The sequence below is a fragment of the Heloderma suspectum genome, chromosome 5 (genome assembly GCF_057233095.1).
Source record: "Heloderma suspectum isolate Gila_16-S chromosome 5, 16-S_ref, whole genome shotgun sequence".
Taxonomy (NCBI): domain Eukaryota; kingdom Metazoa; phylum Chordata; class Lepidosauria; order Squamata; family Helodermatidae; genus Heloderma; species Heloderma suspectum.
In genome coordinates, this window is record NC_139462.1 from 76961460 (window position 1) to 76986787 (window position 25328).

The window sequence follows — 25328 nt, forward strand, 5'->3', positions numbered from 1 at the left end:
AATAAACTAAGGAGAAAGGGAAATGATTGAAGATAATAAATCGTACAAGGAAGGATAAAAAGAATACCATTCCACATTGCACTAATGGTAAATGACAGATGCATTCTACACATATTGAAAAGGGCCAATTACATTTTGGAAGCTAGATGACTGCTGTAGAGATTATCATTATCTGTAATGGGTCAGCCTTTGTACTCTGCAATCCTATTTCCTTTTGTCTAAATCACAATTGGAACTCCCCAGTAATTTGAGCAGGATTCGAAAATAAGTCATGGACTGGTAGATTCATGAAGAAATTTTCTGCTGCTTAAGATATATATGATTAAAAACTCTCCCCATGTGCATCCATCTCTGACATTTTTATTTGGACCCCCCCCCCCCAGCAGCTATCAATTGACAAAGGGGTATGCTGTACTCCTAGGGGAAGTAATTATAGCAATACAGAACAGAAGGTAAAATTACCATTTGCAAGCTATTTTATTAGGCTGTCCCAAATATTTATCACAGTATTAGTGAAGGAACAATTAAATTTTATGTAGATTTTGGAATGTCCTAATAAAACTGTAAGGCAATAAAATGCTGGAGTTTCACTAAACCGGGAAGAAATTTACACTCCCAGTAGACTACATTTTCAAGATTCACTAGAATGTTTTTCATGGATAGGGGATATGGAAATGGAAGACTTATGTGTGTGAAATAATGTTGAACTTCCAGTTTTAAAAAAATAAACAATGTTTACTGACAACACTAAATCAATAGAAGAAGACATCTAAAACCTGTGTGTACCACATTTTTGTCTAGTATTCTTCTACTTTGAATAGACAAAGTAATGTGTTCTAACCATATGACAACTTTCAAAACCAGTGAATTGTTATATATGCCTTTATGGAGCTTTGTACATGCATATGAATTTAAGACTTGGCCATGGGTGACGGTAATGAGACAATAAATTTTTCTGCACTTGTGCATTTGTTAAGCAGGGTTCCCTGTTTTCTAAATCATAGACCCATGGCTCAGTTTTCCCTCTTACTCCTGTCTGAATTGCCTATCACATATAAAAACAGCAGCTTCATTAAATTACTTCCTTGAAAGCACAAATTGCATATAGCCATCATGCAAATGGGAAATCACATAGCTTTAATCCTCTACAATGCACTTGAGAGTTCTAACACCTATTAAATCGATATCTAACATGTTCTTTTCCCCATTAGTAGTTGGGGAACACACAAACTATCACATTACATTTATGAAAAGCTTGTGGTATTGATCACTTTGCATATGCAGCCATAGCAGATGAATTATTTCCACTGTAGCTGATGTAAAAATTACAAATTTGAGAGCTAGTTTGCTTTTCATGGCAATAGACTGGGTTCTCCAAAATGATATCACAGCCTTCGCCAACCTTGTGTCCTCCAGATGTTTAGGACTTGCCTCAGCCTCAGCCAACATGACCAATGGTCAGTGATGCTGGGAATTGTAGTCTAAAATAACTGGAGGGCACCAGGTTGGGGAAAGATGTGATATTGTGATGTCAAACTTTGAGGGGTGTAGGTACAGTAGACCTGAGAGATATAGCTGGTGATTTGGATCTAGACTAAAATAACATTTCTTATAATGGGGAGAAAATGTTTCATAAAGACTATGGTTGAATCTACACATAGCAGTTTTACCATACTGCAGTGATAACTATTGGTGCTCGTTGGTGTCATGTGCACCAATAGCTATCATTGCAGTATGATAACAGTAAAACTGCCATGTGTAGATTCACCTTATGTTTACTCTACCACATTAATCAGTACCAGAAATCTTAGCTCTAACACTAACTTCTGGTACTATGAGCCATTCTACACAAGGCATTTATTGTGTGTGCATGATTCCTCACTCATGATTGTTTGCAGGTGCTTTACATGATGAATGATGTCATCATTCTGCAGGGCCTCTCCCATTCTTTGCCACCATTTCTGTGGCTTTTAAAAAAAATTGAGGTAAGTCTGGTATTATTTGGAAATGGCAGAATGAAACCCTAATGTAGCTGTACAATTCTGCTATACCACATCGCTATGCCATAGTGGTTATGTAATGGAACACATAGAAAATCAGAGAAAGAAAAACCCTAGGAAAAAACCCATGTGTAAAGGAGCCGATCATAATCCCACAAAGAATCCTGAAGCAGAAGCCTTGGTAAAGTAGTGGGTTAAAAGCTCATGTAGAAAGCCCCATACTGAGAAAAAGTGGAAGATATTGTTTAGCAGGAAGTTACCTGTTTCTATCCTAACAACACTGACTCAAGATGAGAGTGCTGAAGACGTGATGTTTCACAGGGCCAAACTAGAGGAGGTGCTCAGATCTCCCCCAGTTTATTTTATTTAAGTCCAAAGCAGCCATTGAGGCAAGGGAACTGAATCAGGAGAGCTGTAGTGCAGAGGCTTAGCAACAGGTAGGGCCAAAATATGAGAATGGAACTTCCATATTCATAGGTGATCTATCTTGGAGTACAAATTGTTTGGAGACAAATAATGGCGTGAGGGCTGTTGCTTTCATGTCCTGCTTGCTGGTTTCTTGGAAGCATGACTACTGTTGGAAACAGCAGGATCCTAGATTGAATGGAGCCTTTGTCTGATCCTGCCAGGCTCTTGTTATGGCCACAGATGAAAGTGATACATGGGTTATTTGATTGCTTTTTCAAGGGGAGAGGTAAAGAGAGGGGCATTTTGCTCTAAAGTGCATTATTAGGTAGTATGACCTGGTTGGGCTTATGAACAGCACTGAGAATCCTATGTGGTTAGCTGCTGAATTTGAATAATATATTGGGCGTTATTGGTGGCCACTTGGATAAACTGAAGAGAGTTATATTGTGTCTGGCAGAGGAGTGCTTAGTCTCCTTAGTCTCCTGGGAAATATTGACATCAGCCTTGTGAGGACAATGTGGAACATGTTCCATTTGGGCTGTGTGAGACAGAGTGTCTGCTTGCTGATCGCCTCCATATGCATACACATTCATGTGCAATATGCAGGTGGTAGATGGAAGTGGAATATTTCTGCATGAAGATCCTGCACTTAACCCTCTCTACCCATGCTGTTTTCCTGATCTAAAACCCTCTTCCCTAAGCTGCTGTTTGTCTTGTCAGGGGACATATACAGGTATATTTATTAATTGCCCACTCCATAACAAAAAGTTCTCTGGGCAGCTTGCAAAAATGAAATAACACATGTAAAAATATAAAGCAATAAAATAAATTCAGTAAGATAAAATACTGGGAAAACATCACTGCAGGAAAGAGTTAAATACCCCCTTCCCCAGCACTATTTTCTTAGTCCATTTCAGACCTTCCTCCATGGCTGAACCAACCAAATGCATGCACACACACACACACACACACACACACACACAAATCCACAAGAGATCAGTCATGTGTGGACTGGAGTCATCCTGACAGAGTGCCTCTCCCAGCATGAACCTACCTGTACACTATGGTCAGTATCTAAGACACTTCTCCAGGTACCTTCTCTGAGCGGGGCTCAGAAGGTGACAACAAGGGAAAGGGCCTTCTTAGTGGCAGCCCCCTTGAAGGTGGAACAATCTCCCCAGTGAGGCCCACCTGATGCCAACAGAATTCAGCACCAGGTAACCTTCCTCTACTCTCAGACATTTGGCAGCCTATGATAAGTTTTTTAATCAGTTCATGGGATTTCTCATTGTTGATTGTTAAAACTGTTTGGAGATGTGTGTGTGTGTGTGTGTGTACTGTCTGTTAACATGTTTGTATGCAAACAGTATTTATATTATGTAAAATATTGTATTTTAAGGTTTTTAATCTTGGTAAACCTCCCAGAGAGCTTTGGCTTTTGGGTGGTATATAAATGTAATAAATTGAATGAAATCTAATTTAGCCCTCAGAGCAAATCCACTCTTTGCTACTTCTCCATATTTTGTGTCCTTTTCTATCTTTTTCTATTCAGCATCTACCACTAAAAGCCTCCATGGCTGTTTCTCACCCAGAACTTGTCTGCGCCCCAACCTTCAGATGTGTTGGACTGCAACTCCCATCATTCTCTTAGGGTGCAATCCTATATATGTTTAGATGGAAAAAAAAGTCCTCCAACTTCCAGCATGCTGGCAATTGTAGGACTTTTTTCTGTCTAAACATGCATGGGATTGTGACTTTCCTGCATTGCAACCCAGTTTGTGGTTTGTTTCTTTTTATTTTTTGGATGGCGATTCTTTGTGAAACTCGATGAATCTATAGCAAAAATGTGTGCAATTTCATTGTTTTAAGAAGATGACAATAGTCATTGAGTGATATTTATTTATTGACAAGAGTCTGAGTACCATGTGATGACTTACTGGATTTTTTTCAGCAGTAATGCCTTATTGGAAGAATGTTTCATGCTACAATAATGTCACAGCTGCTTTGTTTCAATCTGTTTTACAGCACTTTTGCAGCACTTGGATTCATTTAATATACACACACTGCTTTCAGACAGTAGGTGCTGCTGCCTCATCATCTCAAGGACTGGGAAACAGCTGGACCATATGGAACTGTGCTCTGTGCCTTCATTCCATTTTCTGGATCATGCCCTGGGTCGAAATGGATACCTATAACCTTTCCTTTCTGATATCCTTTAAGTTTTAAATTGTAAGATGTTTGATAGATTTCAGCATATTTTCCTTTAATCTTTTTTCCCCCTCTGGACTAAACATACCCAGTCTCTTCAGTTTAATCTCATGACCTGTTTTATATATCCCTTCTAATCCTTATAGCTCTCATCCTAATCCTTTCCAAAATAAAACACCACCATGAGATTAATTGGTGAAGGTTTGCCATTAATTGATGCTACTGTAATAAGTATTAGCTGCATAGTTTTAGTGAATACTGTTTATATCAATTGTCTCCATTAGAGATTAAAGCTGTAGGATAAGGCCCCCTTCATGTATTATACAGGCAAATAATTAATGTGATTAAAGTGGTAGTGGGGCTATGCTGTTATTAATTATTTTTTATTATTATTTTATTTAAATGTCTTAGATGCTTTTCTCAAAAAAAGACTCCCACAGAAGGGAAGCTGTAAGACCTAGTGACACCAGACTCATCAGCTGTGCTTTAGTAGTCTTGAACTTTACTACGGGATTTCACGCTATAGTTGGAACAGCTTTCCAGGTTTTCTGCTTTTTGTGTTCAGCCTGAATGTAATCATCTCCGCAGTGAGCTCTCTGTGGTTCTGAGCACCTAGCCAGACCCCTGCCATTTTCGGTCAGAACACCCCTGTCTGTGGACAAAAACAGAGAGAAGGGAACTGAGAGGGGTGTGCCAGTGTAGAGAGAAGACAGAATATGGTAGGATGTGGAGTGAGTGGAGATGATATGAGTGCAGAGAGACTGGTAGAGTGAGAAAAGAGGTGGGTGGATGAGATATACACTTTCAGAGAAATCCCTAAGGTGGGGAACACAAAGGGAAAGTGGAGTAACAGATGGAGGTGCAGAGAGAGAAAAATGTGGTTGCATAGATGCATGTGGTGGCAAGCAGAAAAAATGGGGTGACAAAGATGGGGGTGCAGAGAGAGTAGGAAGACATGACTACTATGTGCATTGAGAAAAAGAGGGTATGGTTAAGCTGTGTAGGATTTGGGATATAACTTGACTGATACTCCATTTTTTATGTTCAGGGTATGACATTTTATTACCTATTTCTTGCCATATAGTGAACTCAAAAATGAGACCTGGATAGATTTGCAACTGTTACTTAACAACTAAAATAGTTGCTCTCCTAAAGAACAATTTTTTTTTAAAAAATAAGAGTTTAAAAGTTACAAAATAGAAGTCAATAAGAAATGGAATGTTAAGATAGATCTTGGTTTTAAGATTTCCAGAGGACAAGCCATGTTAATCTGATGCAGCAAAAACAACGAAGAGTTTTGTGGCACCTTAGAGACTAACAGTTTTCTGAATAAGCTTCTATGAACTGCAGTCCACTTCATCAGATGCATCTGATGAAGCATGAAAACATATGCCATAATAAACTTGTTAGTCTTCATGGTGCCACAAGACTCTTTGCACTTTAAAATGACTTAATTTTATTTTACGTTTTCATCAATAGTTTAAAATGATTTAGCTGTTCAAAGAACAATATTGTTATTAACAAGCAAATGAGGTATCTAAAAGTAAACAATAAAAAAGCTCTGAAATGTAAAGAGAATGAAACTGATCAAATCTGAGACAGTTTAAGAAGAAGCAGGGCTGGTAGATTAATCTTCTCTCTCTCTCTCTCTCTCTCTCTCTCTCTCTCAGCCATGCAGTAGATACCATCTTAGATTCTTTGAAATGGCCTGAGCAAAGGACTTAGGAATATGGTAGTTTGCGGTGTGTGTGTGTGTGTGTGTGTTCTTTCTAATTTAATTATGCAGTGATGAAAGGCATCTGCCTATGTACATGATCCTTCAGTTTGCTTATTTTCTACAGTAGCCTTCCCCAACCTGGTGCCTTCCAGATGTGTTGTATGACTACAACTCCCATCAACTCAAGCCAGCCTGGGCAGTGGGCAGGGATGGTGGGAGTTGTAGTCTGAAACATCTGGAAGGCTCCAGGTTGGGGCTGCCTGCTCTATAGTAAAAAATGTCAATTTCAGAAGAGTAGTCTAGGGCAATAGTTGTCTAAGGGAATCAACATTTGACACACTAGGTTGTGTGGTTGTATGCTTCCTCCAAAAGACTTCATGCCCAGGGTAGAAAGGGGAATCTAGAAACTTGGCTGGGTCTTTGTCTCAGGCCTAAGAGCTGTTCTTTCCCTGATGCCTCTTATGTTTCAGTTATGGATATTTATTTATTTATTTATTTATTATTAAATTTATTAATCACCCATCTGGCTGGTCACCCAGCCACTCTCATTGTCAACAGTTTCAGTACATACTCATTGCCAACAGGTTAACAGTGCAATTCTATACAAGCTTTTTTTTTTTACATGAGACATGTATTGTCTGCTTGGCATTCCCTACTCTTGGTTGCTTACAGTTTCTTTAGATGATGATGTGACCCTCCAGTTTTGCTTCTGTTTTTAAACAGCAGTTTTGGTGAGGTTTTTTTTTTTTAGAGCAGGGAAAATGTTGTATTATTTGTGAAAGTGAAAGAAAATACTTTTTCCACTTGTGTAATTGTGCTAGGGACTGCGGTGGCTTAGTGGTTAAGACGCTGAACTGCAGACTGGAAGGTTGGCAGGTCAGCAGTTCGAGACCCGAGTGCTGCGTGACGGAGTGAGCTCCCGTCTTCAGTCCCAGCTCCTGCCAACCTAGCAGTTCGAAAGCAAGAAATTGCAAGTAGATAAATAGGTACCGCCTTGGCAGGAAAGGTAACAGCATTCCGTGCACCTCGGTGTTCAGTCATGCTGGCCACATGACCACAGAAGCGTCTTCGGACAGCGCTGGCTCTTCGGCTTAGAAACGGGGATGAGCACCGCACCCTAGAGTCAGACACGACTGGTTGGGGACACCTTTACCTTTTTACCTTTAATTGTGCTATTCTGCAATACCACAGTGCCACCTAGTGGTTATGTAGTGGAAAGGCAGGAAAGGAAACACTCTTTGTATAGTGCTCGGATCTCAATTCTGTGACAAAACCGAAAGTAGATACAGTGGATTAACAACCTTGTGTAAAAACACTCTACGTGTCTACTCAGAACTTCAGTGGAACTTACTCCCAGGTAAGTGGGCATAGGATTGCAACCCAGGTTTCAATGTGAGATTTTACTGAGTCCTTTACTAAAAAATTGGAACCCTTAAATCCAGGGAGAAATTCAGACAGAGGGAGGTTTGTGACCATCCCTAGTCTTCACCTCTCTGCAGACCATTCTGTAAATCCCTCCAGCATCTGTGGTGTAGCATTATTTTATCAGGAGAAAGATTTTTGTGGGGTATCTCCAGGAACCCTGGAGCTAGCCTAAGACTCATACAAACAGCAGGTGACAACTCGAAATATGGCATATGTATCAGGTGCGTTTTTTATTTCCACAGGAGGGCAGCATTGCACCAAAAAGAAACACGGTTGTTTGTTCAGACATAAGCAGCACTTTGGATTCAGAATAATGCCTGTTCACTACTAATATGAAGGTAGTTGGTCTCTTGAAATTGGTCTAATAAATCTAGGGGTTAATAATGTGTTAGTCAGATCACCCGGGTCCATAATCACCATTCTTGATTCATTTGTCTCTCTCTCTCTCTTTTTACATCCTATATTGATTTTCACTAAGAATGCAACAAAGAAGGGAACTTACATCAAACTTATCCCCTCCAGTTGATAATATATCCAGATTATCTGGGCTGCTATTAGCAGTTTCCCAGAAGAATTAACCCTTGGTGTTATACTTTACAATATTCTTGAAAGGTCCCTTTTGTGTTTCTATGGTTTTTTTGTATTAAAAAGAAGGCTACTCTATGGATGATGTGAAAAAAGACTTGAATTCTGCTGACAGAGACGACTACCAACTATATAACGTGCATTTGGCTTCTGGCCTACCTTTGCTTTCTTCTTCCTCCTGCTATTAAAGGGGCATTCTCCCTTCTGTCAGCAAGGTACCCACTCACGCTTCCCTTCTCAGGGGGCACTGCCGCTGATGCCGGAAGGGATGGACGGACTTCTTTATATTAATTATGGAGAGCTGGCAGTGTGAAGCCTAGCAGTTGTTGAGGGCATTTTACAAAAATAAAGAAAACTAAGCAGGCAATTAAATTTTGTTTAGAATGTACTGTGAGCTGGGAGCATCTCATTAAAATGGATTTCAGAGCAATTGTAGATTCTGGCACATGCGTTCCATTGAGCTATAACCATTCTTTTTGTTGTTGTTTTGTTCGTTTGTTTTTGTTCCCTCGTGCAGATTTAAAAAGAAGAAGAAAGAATCCAAAGATAATAGCAAATGTGAGTAATCAAGTATGCCTAAGAGCGGCCCAATCAATCTGATATATTTGTCTTGGTGTGTCGTGTGAAAATGGTCCAGGTTTCTGCATGCTTGTTGAGTTATTCAAAAATGTCAAGCCTTCTGGCTGGATTTGCTTGCTTTGCAATAGGGAGTGGTCCCTGCTGTCCTGAAGGAGGTGGGGGTGAAATCTCTTCTTAAGAAACCCTCTTTTACTCAGAAGGTTGTAATAACTATCATCCCCTTTTGGGAACTGAACTTCAAGCCACTGATCTGTGCAGCATGGATTTCAGAGCAATTGTAGATTCTGACACATGCTTTCCATTGAGCTATAACCATTCTTTTTGTTGTTGTTTTGTTGTTTTGTTCGTTTGTTTTTGTTCCCTCATGAAGATTTAAAAAGAAGGAGAAGAAAGAATCCAAAGATAATAGCAAATGTGAGTAATCAAGTATGCCTAAGAGTGGCCCAGTCAATCTGATATATTTGTCTTGGTGTGTCGTGTGAAAATGGTCCAGGTTTCTGCATGCTTGTTGAGTTAAAGATGCCAAGCCTTCTGGCTGGATTTGCTTGCTAAATAGAGATCAAGAAGGGCTCCTCAAAGTCAAATGTCTCCTGCTTGATTTCTGCAAGAACTGGGGCAGAAAGTGGGCTGCCAACTCTGATTCTGCTTGTGTGCACTCTCCTGCTAGCGCATTACCCCTGCACCCCCAAGAACAAAAGCTTACCTTGTGGCCTGTCAGACATCAGTGGCTCTAGCAGTGTGGTGGCTCTCTGGCTGGGAGAGAATCCTTTTCCTCTACTCCTGCTTTTTTCAACAGTGGAAGAAGTTGCAAGCGAAGTCTTGATACTATGGTGCCTTTTTCACATTGGATTGTGGGAACTGAACTTCGAGCCACTGATCTGTGCAGCATGGCTACTCCTCTGGTGTACCAGGAAGTTGGCAGCAATGAAACTGGCTGGCAGATTTTAATTTCATTTCTTACATTTCTATACCACCCAATAACCAAAACTCTTTTGGTGGGTTACAAAGATTAAAAATCTTAAAAATACATTACACAAGATATAAAAACCATTTACATACAGACATATTAACAGGCAACACACACACACAGACACACATTTATCAAAACAATTTCAAATAATCAACAATAAGAAAAACCCTGGACCTGATAAAAAAACCCCTCATCATATTCTGCCAAATGCATGAGAGGAAGGTCTAAACCTGGCACCCAAAAGATAACAATGTTGGTACCAGGTGGGCCTTGTTGGGACATTTGTTCCATAATGGGGAGTGGGGGCTGCCACAGAGAAGAACATAAAAGGAACAATGCTGGATCAGACCAAGGGTCCATCTAGTCTAGCATTTTATTCACACAGTGGCCAACCAGCTGTCGATCAGGAAACCACAAGCAGGACTTGAGTGCAAGAGCACCCTCCTGCCCATGCTTTCCAGCAACTGGTGTATGTAAGCTTACTGCCTCTGGTACTGGAGATAGCACATAACCATCAGGACTAGTAGCCATCGATAGCCTTCTCTTCCAGGTATTTAAAGCCATCCAATTTGGTGATCATCACTACATCTTGAGGTAGTGAATTCCATGCGCTGTGTGAAGAAGTGAGAAGGCCCTCTCCCTTGTTGCTGCCTTCTGAGCCTCTCTCAGAGGAGGCACCTCCTCCTCCAAAGGAGGTAACTTGAATAAAGTCACTGTTGGAGCAGTTCCTAGCGAGGCATCCATTCAGTTTGGTTATATGGAATCAGCTGATGTGGCCAGAGGATTTAAGCAAGGTGCTTGGAGAGTACGGCCAACCACCGGTGTTCTTGATCCTTGCGCATCTCATGGCTAATTACAGCGAGCTGGAAGGACTGACTGGGTGGGATTGACTCCTTTGCAATAGGGAGTAGTCCCTGCTGTCCTGAAGGAGGTGGTGGTGCAACCACTTCTTAAGAAACCCTCTTTTACCCAGAAGGTTGTAATAACTATCATCCCCTTTTGGGTGAGATATGTGGCAGGCCAAGTCTAGGTGTTTTAAGAAGAAATCATCTAGAACCATTTCAATCCATGTTCAGGCCTGGTTTTGGCACTGAGACTGACTTTATTGCCCTGATGGATGACCTCTGATGGGAGAGAGGGGGGGAGTGTGACCCTATTGATTCTCCATGTTCTCTCAGGAGTGTGTCATACCATCATCTATGGTATTTTGCTGGACCGTTTCTGTGAGATAGGTGTAGGGGGCACAATGATGTGGTAGTTCTGCTCCTATCTGAAAAGTCATTTCCAGACGGTGGCATTGGGGAGGGGGATGTCCTGCAAGGTTCCATCTTATCCTCCATGCTTTTGAATGTATATGAATCTGTTTGGGGAGGTTATGCAAGGTTTGAAGTGAGGTGACATCACTATGCTGATGACACTCAGATCTGTTTCTCTTTGTCTTCTGAGTCAGGTAAGGCTGTGATGGTGCTGAACTGGTGTGGGATTCCATTATTGGCTGGATGAGGACCAATAATGGAAGCTAAATCCTGACAAAACAGAGGCACTGTGTGTAGAGTTGCACTACCCTGAAAGAGGAGGCTCACAGCTTAGGGGTGCTCCTAGATCCAGCTTTGTCCTTAGAGGCACAGGTAGCCTTGGTGGCACAGAACACTGTTTACCAGCTTTGGGTGATTTTCCATGTGCAGCCATTCTTGACCTGGATAGTCTGGCCATGGTGATCCATGCCATGGCAACCTCTTTGTTGGATTACTGTAAAGCACTATACATGGCTGTCCTTGAAGGTTATTGGGAGGCTTCAATTAGTGCAGAGTTTACCTGCCAGAATCTGAACTGGTCCAGCCAGGTTTGTTCCTATTGCACCAGTTTTAAAGAACTGCACCGGCTGACTGTTTGTTTCCAGGGCCAGTTCAAAGCTCCAGTATTTACCTCCAAAGCACTAAATGGCTTCATCTGTTGGACAAAGAGAGGTCTACACAGATTTTAAATAAATAAACAACAGCTCTCATCATCCACAGTGGAAAATACTGATGACAAGGCATGATGGGAATCATACTTCAGCTCCCATGATTCCAAGTGGAAGGAAATGCAACAGTGTCAGGAGAGCAGCTCCATCTTCTTTCCCTTTTGAACAAAGCGTGTGGGAAGAAGGAGGTGGCCAGGGGGGTCTCTCTCCTCCAAGTTCCACTGTCAGATGCTGTGGGGAGGCAGAGGAAGAAAAAGATGTTCCCAGAATAGATGGGGAAGGGTGAGTGATGTGAGACCTTGCTGCAGTCTGGTGGGAGCTATAGCCTAAGGCACTGATTCTGAGTCAGAGCTGTAGAGTCAGGCCCAGCCATGGGCAGCCAGACACCCAGGAATCCAGTTCTACTAGGCCTCCCACTGGCTTACGAGCTGGGAGGGGGTGGATGCGGGATGCTGATACAGCCAATCTTCCACAGCTGGGAGACCTGACCTTGATGGAAGCCCCTGCCTCTCGACCAGGGACATCTTCCATGGGAACAGGGCTGCAGGAGCTGGACTCTGCAGGAGAGGAGGTTTTGGGGGGGCAGGGGTGTCCTAAGGTGCATCTGTTGCCAAATTCTAGCTCAGGTATGGTTAGCCACAGGCATAATCCTAGCTTGCCTCTTCTTATTTATAGAGATGGTGGTTCATTGTATTCTTGCAAATCTCATACTCCAGCTGCTAGCAAAAGTGCTCTCCTGTGTTGTGGTCATTTAGAATGCTTCAAGCCAAAAAGGCTAAGTCCTAAATCCTAGGCATACCATGGTCCTGGACTGTTAGACTGCATTTTACTTGACCCCAATATACCAGATTCTTAAGCAAATGAGACCGACACAAGCATTTATAGTTCCACACCATGCATGTAGCATTTATTCAAAAGAGATCCATTACACAATCCAGTATTCTCAGCCAGCCATGATCACAGTTCAGTACTCCAGCACCGTATCTAATAAAGTTCTCTAGCAACATAAGCTACCATGCATACTTACATTCTCAGAGCATGAGGTGGCCAACCTCAAGCCTGCATGTCAGGTGGGAGGGAGAGAAGCAGTTCTATGTGCACGCAGAGGAAATTGCCTTGGTTGCTGATGTTGTGCCTCTCTGTGGATGACTTGGACTTGCACATTCTTATAGCCTCAGCCCTTTGGGTTTCACCTGTGCCTCGCCCTGTGACTGGGCACTCCACCTTTGGCAGTGTCTCTCCATTCATCCCAGTGGCCAGCAGTGTTATCTTCATCTGGCACCCTGGTCAGGCCCTGTCTGCACCTTCAAACACTGGGTCAGCCATCCTGGGGCTGTCAGCCCACATACACATTCTCCATCTGCTGCCTCTCAGGGAGAATGTAGGGAGTTTCCTCACTTCATCTGCTTCTCCAGATGGTTTCCAGTTAGCTACACTTGTTTTTCTCCGGCACCCACATGCTATGTACTTTTCATACTCATTTGCCTTTGGCTGTTACTTGCGCACCCTTCCTTCCTCATTCATGCTAAAACAGGTCAAGCAGCCTTAAGCCAATACAAGACGAAACAGGCCCAAAGCCCATCTGAATATAATACATCATGGTCAACTAAGGAGGGTGGTGCTGAAGCATCCAGTGGGATGGAGCAACCATCTGCGAGCTAGGGTTCCCTGCCAAGGCTGGATGTCCGGTAGTGATCTTTCGCAGTGCCTCTCCTGTATTTAAACTGGAGCCACGGCAGTAGTCTTTGCTTGAAGTAATGTCTTGGAAAGCTGGAAAGTGCCCTGGTTTTATTGGCTCTGTAAACCTGTTTGGACTTATTTTCTGTGCTGAACCCTGGGTTGATTGGGTCTTTTGTTGTGATGCTCATGAACTGATTCTGGTCAAGGAACTGCGTTCTGATCTGTTATCTGGGGATCTTTATTGGAACTGTAAAAGTCTTACAGGTAATTACTGGAATTACTGCAATAAAAGGTTTTACTGGGACTTGTGCTTTTGCATCAGGAAATCAGGTTCTGACAGGTGGAAGGAATTTGCCAGGGGACGATCAAGCCCCCTTGAGAAGCCTAATCAAATATTGGAAGGGCTAGCCAAGGCAAACTGATTAATTGTGGTGGTGTGTGCATGTGTGTGAAGCCAAGCAGTGTGTGAGTGGTAGGTGTTGCAATCAGATCAGAGCATTTTCGCCATCATACTTCTCTGGGAAGGACTGGCCCTCAAAGGTTCATGCATAAGTAATGTGTACTTCAACAGGTACAGGAAAAAAAAAAAAACCCCGGGGGGTGGGGAATGACACCTTTTCAACATTGATTTTGTCTATAAAATGCTCATTGGAAAAAAAGAAATGGCACAAAACCACATTTTCAAAGTGTTATAGAATCATAGAATAGTAGGTTTGAAAGGGACCTATAAGACCATCGAGTTCAACCCCCTGCTCAATGTGGGAATCCAAGTCAAAGCATCCCTGATAAATGGCTGTCTAGCTTCATCTTGAATGCCTCCAGTATGGGAGAGCCCACTACCTTCTAGGCAATTGGTTCCATGGTTATATTGCTCTACGAGTCAGGAAGTTTCTCCTCATGTTCAGCTAGAATCTGGCTTCCTGTAACTTGAGCCCATTATTCCATGTCCTGCACTCTGGGGTGATCAAGAAGAGATCCTGGCCTTCCTCTCTCTGACAGCATTTCAAGTACTTGAAGAGCACTATCACATCTCCCCTCAGTCTTCTCTTCTCAAGGCTAAACATGCCCAGTTCTTTCACTTTCTCCTCATAGGGCTTTGTTTCCAGTCCCCTGATCATCTTCATTGCCCTTCTCTGAACCTTTTCCATTTTGTCTGCATCCGTCTTAAAGTGTGGTGCCTAGAACTGGACATAGTACTCGAGATGAGGGGAGCTAGTACTTCACATGATTTGGAATCTATACTTCTATTAATGCAGCCCCAAAATAGCATTTGTCTTTTTTGCAGCCACATCACATTTTTGGCTCATATTCAGCTTATGATCTACAACCATTCCAAGATCCTTCTCGCCTTGTTGAGCCAAGTCTCCCCCATCTTGTAACTGTGCATTTGGTTTCTTTTTCCTAGGTGCAGAACTTGGCATTTATCCCTATTAAATTTCTTTCTGTTGTTTTCTGCCCAGCTCTCCAGTCTATCAACAACACTTGAATTTTGTTTCTGTCTTCCAAAGTATTAGCTATCCCGCCCAATTTTGTGTCATCTGCAAATCTGATCAGCATTCCCTGCACCTCCTCCTCCCAGTCATTAATAAAAATGTTGAAGACTGAGCCCTGTGGTAGCCTACTCATTGCCTCTCCCCAGTTTGAGAAGATCCCATTGATAAGCGCTCTTTGAGTCTGATTCTGTAGCCAACTGTGGATCCACCGGATCGTTGTTTCATCTAGCCCACTTTGAGCTAGTTTGCTCATCAGGATATCACTGGGCATTTTGTTGAAAACTTTGCTGAAGTTGAGGTATATTATGTCCACAGCATTCCCACAGTCCACAAGGAGGTTACTTGATCAAAAAATGAGATCAGATGAGATCAAATTAGTCTGGCAGGATTTGTTCTTGACAAATCCATATTGGCATCTAGTAATCACTGCATTGTTTTCAAGCTGCTTATATACTGATTGCTTTATAATCTGTTCCAGAATTTTTCCAGGGATTGATGTCAGACTAAATAGTTCCCAGGTTCCTCCTTTTGCCCTTTTTGAAGATAGGGACAACATTAGCCCTCCTCCAGTCATCTGGCACTTCACCCATCCTCCATGATTTCTCAAAGATAATAGATGGTGGCTCTGAGAGTTCTTCTACCACTTCCTTTATTACTCTAGGATGCAGTTCATCTGACCCTGGAGATTTGAACTCATTCAACATAATTAGGTGTTCCTTGACCATATGCCTATCGATCTCAAGCTGCAATCCTGCCCCTTCAGCCTGTACTTTGCCTTTGCCAGGGGGCTCATAGACCCTCTTTTGGAAGAAGACTGAGCCAAAGTAGGAATGGAGCACTTCTGCCTTTTCTTTGTCATCTGTTATCATTTTGCCATCCTCATTGAGTAGTTGAACCACCATTTCTTCTCTCTGCCTTTTACTATGCACATATCTGAATAAAGCTTTTTTGTTGCTTTTAGCATCCCTTGCTAACCTCAGCTTGTTCTCAGCTTTAGCCTTCCTGATGCCATCCCTGCATTTCTGTGCTACCTGCCTGCACTCTTCCTCTGTTGCTTGACATTCCTTCGACTTCCTGTATGTGTCCTTTGTTGTTTTCAGGTCATCTCTAAGTTTTTTGTGAAGCCACACTGGCTTCTTCTGTTGTGCTCCACCTTTTTTTGGTTGGAATTGTTTGTAAGTGTGCCTTTAGAATTTCCTTTTTGAAAAGCTCCCACCCATCTTGGACTTCTTTTCTCATTTGAGTCACTTGCCATGGGACCTTACTGATCATTGTTCTGAGTTTATTAAAATTGGCTTTCCTAAAATCCAGGGTACAGGTTTGGCTACACTCAGCTTTTGCCTCCTTTAGAACCAAGAACTCAAGTATAACATGGTCACTTTGCCCCAGAGTTTCTGTAACTGCTACTTTATCCACTAAGTCATCTCTGTTGGTTAGGATCAAGTCAAGGATAACCGATCCTCTAGTTTCATCCTCTGCTTTCTGTAGGTTGCTAATCAAACTCAGGGGGAAAATCATCTGTGAAATCAGTCATTATTAAAGGTGATCCCCCCTAGAACAGGAATAAGGTAAATAATAGGAATTAATGGGTAGAACACTACTGTTCTTTGTGAGAATCAGAAAAACTGAAATGCAGATGGAGATGTAGGGAGGGATTACTGCTCCTTGAAGTAGAAATGTAAATAATAAAACCAAATCTGCATTTGCTTTCTATGTGAAAACTCAGGCATTCGTGTCCCCATTGCAGTCCTTTTTGAAACTCAGATTCTTATGAGAAATATTTAGGCCTTGGGGACTGGAAACACTGCCAAGGCCTTCCTGTTCTATATCCCATGTGCATAATATATTCATAGATCTCTACGATATTCACCAACTGAATCTTGCACTGCACAGCCCCAGATGGTTTCTGCAGTTGAGTTATGCAGACTTAAGAACATATGACAAGCCCTGCTGGATCAGATCAAGTCCTACCATGTCCAGCATGCTGTTTCTCACAGTGTTGCCAGGATATGCCCATAGGAAGTCCACAAAACAGGACATGTTGTTTCCCAGCAACTGGTATTAGAAGACATGTTAACAACTTAGCTTAAACTAAGGGTTTCATGGCCGCAAATAGCATCTGCTATGCCATTTGTGTCTGTGGTTTTTCACGCGATAGGCTAGCTTATCCCTGGTGATCTGGAGCCAGCTGGTAGGTCTGCGGAGTTGCCGCAGGCAGGATCCGGATGAGGGGGAATTCCGGAGGGAGGAAGAGGTAAGTGCTCCATTCTGACACAGACTCTGGAGGCCGGATTCCTTTGAATCTGGCCTCATTGGGGTCCGTTGTGGAATTCTCTGCCATCCCTATGTAGGCAGTCCTTCAAGTAACTTGGTCCCAAACCATTTAAGGCTTTAAAGGTCAAAACTGGCACTTTGAATCAGGTGCAGAAACACCCTGGTAACAGCACAGCTAGCACAGTAGAGGCGTTATGTGATCGAATCGCCTCATCCCCACCAATACTCGGGCAACTGCATTCTGCACAAGCTGCACAAGTTTCTGAACCATCTTCAAAGGCAGCCCCACGCATTACAGTAGTCCAGCCTGGACGTCACTAGTGCATAGACAACTGAGGGAAGGTCCATCTTCTCCAGATAGGGCTGCAGTTGGTGTACCAGCCTAAGCTGGTAAAAAGCATTCCCGGACACCACAGCCACCTGGGCTTCCCTGTTACCTCAGTCAGTGTCCAGGAAGACTCCCAGACTGTGGACTTGGTCTTTCAGGGGGAGTGCAATTCCATCTAAGACCAGTTGTAAACCTCCATCCGAAGTAGTTGGTTTCCCAACCCACAGTACCTCCGCCTTGTCTGGATTAAGTTTCAGCTTCTTCACCCTCATCCATCCCAAAACAGCCTCCAGACACTGGTTCCAGAGTTCCACAGCCTCCCTGGGATGTGCAGATGGAAACGAGAGGTAGAGCTGAGTATCATCTGCATACTGATGACATTTCAGCCCAACGCTCCTGATGACTTCCCCCAGCAGTTTCATATAGATGTTAAAAAGCAAGGGGGACAAGATAGAGCCTTGCGGCACCCCACAGGCTAATGTGACCCAAATGCTGCATCTCTACTCTTGAAGGCAATTTTAGGTGTAGTAGTGATAGTAGCAGTAGTGGCAAAATGGAATCTCCAAACGTTTAGGAATTACGGAGGTAAGAGTGGCTACTGGCCCCAGTTCTCATACCACTTGCATAGTCCCTTTTGAAATGAGGGCTACTACCCCTTGAGTGAGCAGTGGCATGCACTCAAGGGTGATGAAAATACACTTGATGGTAGTTTTTTGGTTGTAAAAATCAAAATAAGATGCCTCGATGTGCTATTAATTGCTTTGCTTTTATGTTTTAATTATAATATTGTCTTTCATTGTTGTTAGCTGTTTTGAACATCAATTGTACTGTAAAGATGGGATATACATTTGATTAATTAATGCCTAGTTCCATGCTGAAGCTTGTGCATGAAGAGACAAGAAATTCAATAAAGTCTCTAAAATCAATAGTCTGCTTAAATACCTGCCCATTTGTAGGCTTGATTTTGTTGCTTTAATATGGGGGTGGGAGAATTGTGGCACAAAGGCTGCATGCAGACTTCAGCCTGGTTTTATGGGTCCTTGGCCAAGTTTCAAACTCCACCCAGTTTGCAAACTCTGCCCACTTCTGGCTCTAGCTCTGCCCATTTTGAACTCTGGGCCTGCCCACTGCTGCAATGTGAACCCCCAACAGGTATTTGACCAAAGTAGTGGGAATCTGAATGGAAAAAAGTTTCCCCACCCCTGCTTTAAAAGCTAAGTTCAGGCATGAGGCTTATGAAGTACCAAAGTTCAGCAGCACTTTGGGTGGTGGTTTGCTAGAGGGCTGCCATTTTCTGCTGCTGAATCATTCTGCAGACAGTGTTACCTAGGGGTTGTAGGCCATGCAAACTCCCCCGCCCTTTACAAAAGCTAAATCCCATCTTCACATGGTAGAAGGTTATCTCCCTCCAGTTCTAGGATCCTGGTCCATTCCATTAGGGAAAAAATCCCAAAGGCACACTAGAGTAATACCTTTATTAGGACTAAGTAAAATATTACAAAATAGTGGGCAAACTTTTCAGTACTTCAGAACTCTTCTTCAGGCTGCATGTTAAGCAATACAACAAAAACACACATGGGGCTGTATTGACAACGCCGTGGTGTCCAAAAGGCCTTTAGTACAGTACATAGATTCATGAATAGCCGTTAGGCACTGTAAACAGTCGACAGTCTTGTCAGTACTTGTGAAATGTGTGTGGGACGGCTAGCAATAATAGACGCTCATCCCTCTTCAAGATCTACTGCAAGGTTATTATAAACTTTTAACAACTGTAATCTTTCTTCACACATGGGACAGATGGTCTGTGCTAAAGACTGGCCTTGCCTATTTTTCCATGCAGAATGTCAGCCAAAGGTTCTTGAAGAAAAACCATTTGGCTGCTTTTGATTAAAATGAAGTTTTTCAGCACAGGGGTAATTTGGATGTTTCAAAAGAATTTTGTGTGCACTCAGAATCTTTTGAAATTGATTGTTTGGCAAAGCATTAAACACTAATGGGAGATGACTGCAGCAGTTTCTTTGTCCTTTAAGGAGAGACGGCTATTTTTGGATTTTCTATTGAAGGCACATGGTGGTTTTGATTGCTCAGGATGTTTAGAAAGCATTATATATGCATGTTCACTGCAAATGAAAGTTGACTAATTTATCCTGCACTGAATTTTAGTCCATGAACTAAAATATTTGCCTACTTCGGAAGGGATTTTTTTTAATGATAGATCTGATGCCATGTAGCTGCATTTTAATCTGTGCATCGAATTACTGTTTATAGAACAAAGATACAGCAAGAATTAGCCTGATGCAGTAACTCCATTGACATTGGTCCAGCTTTGCTCTGATAAAGAGGCTGGGTTATGAAGGACTTCCATTCCATTAGTTTGCTCCTTTTGTGCCTTTGTACCCTGTTCAGTGTCATTGATATCTATCTAATGTGTCATGGAATAGGAACATTTGGGTTCTCAATGAGTTGGCACAGGATAATGTGACTATAGGTAGCATACACAAGAAAAGAGAGTCAGGCCAGTCTGGTAATGCAAATATAGTGGAACCTAGGGAGAATTTACAGTAGGGCCAGTTTCATTTGTGCAGCATTGCTGCACCAATATTTTTACAGTACACAATGGCTGGTCTGGGGGCACATGGTAATGAATACAGCACAGTATCAACGGTGTTTATAATGTGCTCGAGCACCACACACAAATGTATAGTGTTGTAGCTGTGGGAGAAGTAGGAGGAGCTCAAAAGGTCACATGTTATCATTTGTGTTTATAGCACATGCTCGCACCTCAAGCCACAGTATGGTGCCACAATTGTGGGAGAAACAAGAAGCCATGCTGCTGTTTTATTTTGCTTTTTTGGAAGTCTGCTAGCTGCAGATGTACATTTGTTGCTGTGCAGGAATGGAGGTTTAAAAACAAAGTGTGTTATTCACTGCTGCACAGCTGTGTAGGTGTGGTGAGAAATAGTCACATACACACACACACACACACACACAAATCAACTGCATGCACACCTTTGCAGCTGTGCAAGAATGGGGGCGTAAAAATAAAATATGTGTTTAGTCAGTGCTGCACAGCTAGGTATGTGCATGGTGGAAAATAGCCACAAAAAATAGCAGATTTCCTGCCCACAAATCCCATGAAAATCAGTGTGAGGAAAGAGCAGGGAAAGGAAGGCGCCAGAGAAAGAAGTGTAGATCTTACCATGGGAGGGGGGGATGTTGCAAAACAGGTTCTACAACTTTAGAGCCACTCCCAATGGTAAGAGGGATAATACCGCTAGATTGGAAAAGATTTTTAGCGCATAGGAATTGCAAGCAGGAAAAGGTCATAAAAATAATCTGGGGAAAAATGAAATATTGAGAGAGAAATAGCGGCAGGACAATGGGTTGGGGAGTGCATCATATGGCCCATGTGTGAACCAAACATTACAATACTGAGATACAACGCTAGTGTAGATTGGCCCCTGGTTAAAAAAACAACATAATGCTATTATTAACAAATCAGTTGGGATCAAAATACAGAACTTAAAGGTGCTTTGAGGCCTTACAGGCAGGAGTCCAATAACTGAGAAGCAAAGCCAATGGCCACAGAGGTCTTAAGAAAATCGAGAAGATGGCCCAAACCCCAGGCAACACAAACACCACAATCCACACACCAGGAGCTCCTTCAGAGTTCTGACTGAAACCTGGAGCAGATTCACTGCCCCACTGACATCATAGCCAGCAGCTTCCACTGCCACACACAAACCCCAGGACACACAAACACACAGCACATGTAAAATAATCCCCTTGCTCTCCTATCTAGATCCCTAGGACTCGCAACACCATCCCTCTCTAGACCCTCCCCCAGATGCTCACTACCACCCCCATTTTACCTCCCCCCTCCTTGGGTTGGCTAAGTATGCTTCAAAACAAAGCACTGGGCTGTAGCCACCCAACTTTTTTACTTTCTAAAAATGCCTTTGCCGCTCACATGGGGCTCAGAGGCATTCTTGGATGTAATGCTGGAAGCCTGTGCTTTGCTTTGCAGCATGCCAGCTGTCCAGTTCATTTTTTATTTTTTAAAAATGAAAATCTTAAAAAGTTAAAAAATAAATCACTAGGGGCAGGAAGCCTGGTGGGTGCCAAGGCAGGTGTCCATAGTCACAGTGGTGCCTACAGGCACCATGTTGGACACCCCACTGTTAACCCAGTACAATTCCTGCTCCCTGGTCTTCTGGCCCAGGTTTAGCCTAGTCTAGCACTACGCACTATTGGGGATATTCCCTTGTGTTATGAGAAACTGATTGGAATAATTGGGCTGGGGAAAATATGGTATAATTTGAGCATGTGTCACCCACTATTGTTCTGCAAGAATAGGAGGCATCCTGCCTTCCCCTCTGTTTCGACTTCACTTGAGAGGGAGGGAGGAAGTCATGTATCATACGGCCAGAAAATCTGTCCTTTCTAACATAGAATCATATCATTCTAAGTCTTGCCTTTCTTTTCTCTCTCTCTCTCTCTCTCTCTCTCTCTCTCTCTCTCTCTCTTTCTAAAGTAAAGAACTCAGTGTGTGTCTGTAATATATAGAGTGACATCTTTCTGTCTCTGTCAAACAGAAGAGGTGATGTACATTAAAGAAATTTAGTGTGCAGAGATGGAAAATAACAAATGTTTAGATGGCTAATAACAGCTGTTTTAAGCTGCAGGGTACTCAGCTCCTTAACTGATATCTTGGTAGGAATGTCATTACCTAAAGGCCATCCAAAATTTATTTTCTTATTATTTCATTTTTATTGGTGTCGATAAAAAATAATAAAGATGAACACTCCACAGCAAACGATTTTATTGCAGTAATAGTAGCTTTAAGAAAGAAAAAGTTGTGATTATATCAACTTGGGAATCTCTTAAGCTGTTTCTAATAAAAAGATATAATGAGAAACTGGAATGTTATATCCTTATCTAAGAAAACGAATAGCCTTTAAACCACCCCCCCAAAGAAAACATGTCCCTTGCTACCAAAACGTCATTTGAAGAAGGAGGCATTTTCAGAAATAACACTGTAAGGCGGTGTTTCCTAAATTTCTGATAGGCAAGGAACAGTCTTTTAAAAAGGTCTATCAGCCTGTACTTGTACCACCCTGTCCCTGCTCTTGGGCTGGGCAGGGGAGAGGCTCATCTTGTTTTCTTGCCATTAGGGGAAGTACATCAAGTTGTGCCACAGGATAGGACCTCCTATGTGGTGGCATCCTGACTTTGGAATGCTCTTCTGTAAGAGGTATGCCTGACACCAACTTTATTGACAATTCGATGCCAGGATATGACCCATCTGTTTACCCAGGCATTTATAAGTGGTTAGTTGCTGCTGCAATAGATCTTGTTGCTGATTGTTTTATTGGTTTTTATTATAAGCCTATTTATTGTATTTTATTGCTGCTTTATTTTTATTTTTTTAACATTGCTATTACGCACCTTGGGATTTTATGAAGGGCAGGATATAAATAGATTGAAATAAATCAATGAAATAAATTTCACTCATAGACCTAAAAAGGACTCCTTGTTGTAAGTGTGTAAGATTAGGAATTACTCATCGCCAGACAAACCCGACACTCTAGGTTGGATGCAATCAAGTTAGCTGCACTAAATGTCCCATTGAAATCAAGGTGAAAAGTTAGTCCTGATAAACTTAAGTCTCACTGATTTCAAAAGGATCTAAGTGTGACTTACTTGCTCTGCATCCAACCCTCTGTGTCACTGCTCTGGGATAGTCTTCTGACTGGAAGGGAGGCAAGTCCAGAGGTAGATATTTTATGTATTTCATGTCATTTATAGACTGCTTTTCTACATGTATCTATTCAAAGTGGCAAACTAATCAAAACCCAGATATTGTTACAACAAATTAATTAAAACTAGTGATACTATTGAACTTCATAATGAGCTGACGCTCATTGGTTGAAACTTGTCCACTCGTAATGCTCACTTTTGTAGCGAGTCTGGATCAATGTATTCACTATTATATTTGGAATTGACTCTGAGCTTTGGTGCCTGCACAGTCTGCATCTTAACAATGCAATTTCTGCACATGTGCTGAGTTGGTTTAACCCTTGAATGATCCAGTGTATCCACCACTGCTTCCCTCTTCACCATTGCCGGAGGAGGACTCTGCAGGTCCATCTTCTTTCCTCCATATACCGGTGACTGGCGAGTCAACATCATATGACGTTATCACGCGGGCAAGCCACCAATCAGGAAGGAGGCACATAATGCGGTGGTGCATGACATCCTGTCGCACTATGTGATTCCAAACTACGGCTTCCAAGATGCACTTTGATATTGCACATGTTGAAAATTTTGTATACACAGAATGAGATCCTATATTTCTTTCACATGAAAGAAAGAAAGAAAGAAAGAAAGAAAGAAAGAAAGAAAGAAAGGCAATAGAAAATAAAACTGTGGGAAACCATTTAAAATTTGGTGGTCCCTTTTAAAAATAGCATGAGCAACTGTGAGAGGAATTGGTGATACACCTGGAAGTGATGTCCCAGGCACCACTGAACAAATGTCTGTGACACTAGCACGACCTCCATCTTCAGTGTCCATAGGAAAGCATGTGTGTTGCACTTGTTGAACATAAAGGGCTGTTTCACAGCAATTGCAGTAAAATATGAGCAAATAGCTAGAGGAGTGTTTGCTGGAGTGATGCCACCTGGACAAATGGTTGACAGCTGAACGGTCCACCTGGTAAAAAGTTATGTGCCAGGGACCTATGCGCACAGAAACATGTTTCCACATGCACGTCTCTAACTGGATTAGGAATATTGTGGGCAACAGATGCTGCCCATGCAGCTCCCCCTCCTCCAGTCCAGTTGCTGGAGCTGCACCTGTGGCATAGTAGAAAACTGGGGATAGTGCATATCAGATATTTGCAAAGTGGAGTAGGGGACAGGACTTAGTCTCTTCCCCCGCTACTCTTGGCAAAACAACGGATGGGTGTAAATGCTTCCCCCCCCCAATTAGAGCTGCATTAACAATACAGATATACGAAAGTATCTCTTTTGAGATGTCTAGTGATCAGGGTGTCTTGGATTAGTCTTCTGTCAATAGAAAAATTGACTGAACGAATATGGCATCAGGGTCAAATGTACCCCAAGAAAGCCATACGAATAAAACACCTCGTGAAAGTTATGAAGCGTGACGCTATTTGCAAGAAAAAGCAATCATGCCTTTATTGAGACCTCTCATTCCCCAGCAAAACAACAGAGTTGCATATTAGTCACTGGGGTCAATGATCCACTCTGATGTAAAGCACAAATGGTGTGTGGGGCCTAACTGATCTCGCAGTTTTTTGTTGCTGCAGTTTTCTGTCTTCGCATCAACAACAGAGATGACCCCAGCCAATTCCCCTGGGGTCAGCAGGCCCTACCAGTTCTGATGCTACCTCTGTCAGCATCCCAGATAAGCTGACTATGTCCCTAGATACAATCCAAGATTCAACCGTAGACCCAGTCTACTAGGAAGAATAATCTTTTGGGATGTTCACACCATCATGGATTGTTCAGTTTCCAAACAGTATAGGTATTGAAGCAGACAATGTCCACTATATTGTTTTTTATAGTGGACATAATAATTCTGTTTAATTTTTAAATATGTTGTGTTTTTAGATCTTTACATTGCTGCTGGCTTAACTCCAGTTTTTACTTTGGCTTTATTTTATTTCAAACT

General features: G+C 42.3%; 1 protein-coding gene across 2 annotated transcripts in view; it reads left to right on the forward strand.

Annotated features, from left to right (window-relative positions):
- The window catches only part of LOC146344034 (uncharacterized), a 128064-nt gene that overhangs the window by 19521 nt on the left and 83215 nt on the right, over positions 1-25328 (forward strand). Inside the window, exons 4-8 of one of the 2 annotated variants that reach the window (XM_084856454.1) lie at positions 4434-4637; positions 5028-5159; positions 8001-8096; positions 8861-8901; positions 9293-9336. The gene's annotated coding sequence lies outside the window, so the exon portion shown is untranslated. The remainder of the gene's footprint in view (positions 1-4433; positions 4638-5027; positions 5160-8000; positions 8097-8860; positions 8902-9292; positions 9337-25328) is intronic. The other variant, XR_014792126.1, reaches the window with a different exon arrangement.